The sequence below is a fragment of the Halyomorpha halys genome, unplaced genomic scaffold (genome assembly GCF_000696795.3).
Source record: "Halyomorpha halys isolate HHAL.00 unplaced genomic scaffold, Hhal_1.1 Scaffold759.1, whole genome shotgun sequence".
Lineage (NCBI taxonomy): Eukaryota > Metazoa > Arthropoda > Insecta > Hemiptera > Pentatomidae > Halyomorpha > Halyomorpha halys.
This window is the reverse complement of record NW_027110136.1, coordinates 394,208-396,615: the sequence shown is the minus strand read 5'-3', so window position 1 is coordinate 396,615 and position 2,408 is coordinate 394,208.

Sequence of the window (2,408 nt, the reverse complement as noted above, 5' to 3'; positions counted from 1 at the left end):
TTTTACTATTCAATTATCAGTTATCAGTTTTTTATCATTTATGATTCAATTCAATATTTTGTATAATTCTAAATTTGTTTGTATACTATTCCTTTTCATTTATGATTTAATTCAATATTTTGTATAATTCTAAATTTGTTTGTATACTATTCCTTTTCAATTGTATGTTTCTCTAAATGTTGTTGTTATCTCTTTTGTTCTATAGCCCTGATGAAGACCTGAAACTCAGGTCGAAACGTCGGAATAAAATAAATAAATATGGTTTTGTTTATTTATGTTGTTCTTTGCTGACCGCACCCCCCACAAACTTCTCCAATCATTAATCTACGGTCAACTATCTACACCTCAAATTATTCAGGTTTCTGGGAACAATATAAATTTTGTGAAAACAAGTACAAGAGATAACTAAAAAAGAAAAGAATATTTTTTAACATGTTAACTTCTTAAAAAAGAGATAAAATAAGAAGAAAAAAAGAAAAGGCTAATGAAATAATAAGAATGAAATGAAAATGTATGCCCTCTGGAAATATTAGGTAACATAAAATGATATTATAAACACAAGTTAATTACAAAATAATATCCTGCTTGAACAAAAGAACAAAATTAAAATAAAATTAGAAAGAAATTTAAAATAAAATATTCTCTGATAAACTTATTTATACAAAATTACATTCTTTTAAGTACAAATTAATTAAGAGAAAATATATAGATACAAAATAAAATAAATAGTAATAAAAAAAAAAAAATAAATAAAAACAAATAACATTCTTCTTGTCTTAACCAAATAAGATTTAAAATATACTACCCAATGCGACTGTTGAATAAACAAAATAATATACTTATAAATTCGAAATTATTAAAAAAATAATATTTTTCTAAAAATGACGAAACAAAATTTTATAATTTAAAATCCTTATGAAACTATTGAATAAACAAAAAAAATAATAATAATAAATATATATACATATATATAGAGAGAGAATTCAATGTTGAGTCGAAAATAGTGATAAATTAGACGTCAAAATTGATATGAAATCGATCATAATTGACATTCCATAAATAACTGCACTTTAATTTGTCTAGCTGTCTATCTCACAAAAAAAAAGTAAATAATAAATCAATCATTTAAGTTTTTTAAAAAAGCAACTAATATGTGTTGATTATAAATCAAACTCGTACATAAATTATGCTTTATTATTATATGATATTATCCTGTATCTAAATCAGGAATATTTGTTAAATATACATAACTTAAGGATATGAATTCTTAATTATTATTAATTATTAAATGGAAACAAAATGACAATGTGTCTGTGACTTATGCACCATTGCTCAGATTCAGCTAAGGATGTTAGGTTTGGATGGGATTTTCTGGATGGGGGGAAGAAGTTGGGATTTTCTGTGGGTGAGTATTAATTTATATATAATCATGTCAAATTATAAATATCCAATAACGTGTACTATTCTTTTACAATGACGGGGTACAGGTTCTCCAGTTTCATAATAATATTGAAACATTGGTGCCTGGTGAATGGCATAATCTACTCCACTGCAAAGGAAAACTGAAACCTAAAACAGGAGGCTTAACCACACCCCTGGTTGAGGTTAATATGAATTTCTACCATTATAATGTTAACTGAGACAGAAAACAGCCGGTGATTGACTCCCACTTCCTTTATGCCACGCCACTGGTGTTCATAAGGTCCGTCTTTTTGGCTTCATTTTTCCTAGCTTACCCGTTCTTTTATCCTCCTTTCTTCCCTCCTCCCGTCGATTCAATTTTCTCTACACTAGCCTATATATCATTCTTACTTACCATTTTACATTAGTAACACTAAAATATGATTGTGCACACGGTATTGAGGTGTTTCATGACATCATATTAACCATAAAAACTATGATAAAACATTCCCTTGCATTTTGAATTTGTTGAGCACTTGAAACTGGAATAAAACATGATTCAACAGGAAAACTTACCGCTCTCATGAGCAATGACTAAACCCGAGAACAGACGCCATAAAACGTTGTTTTATTGCAGGATTAAACCATTAATTTTAACTTGAGCAAGTAAAATATAAATCTTAAGTAACAAGAAAACCTGGTAATAATATATACAAAGAATATATAGTTCACATAATTTTAACATAAGTCATATATTCCTGAGGCATGTGAGAGAAAATTTCATCAGAATCGGAGAAATCTGAAACAGGACTATTTTTGAAGCAATTATTGCCACCATTAATTTGGATGGTGATTCGCAACATCATTTTTTATTAAAAGTGAACATATTAAATGAAAACAGAACATGTACGTATTTAAAAATTAAGAAATTAAAATCATTTTTGTAGACATTTTAAAAAAGATATCTCCTTTTTCAATTTAGAACTGAAAAATAATGTTTAAAAACT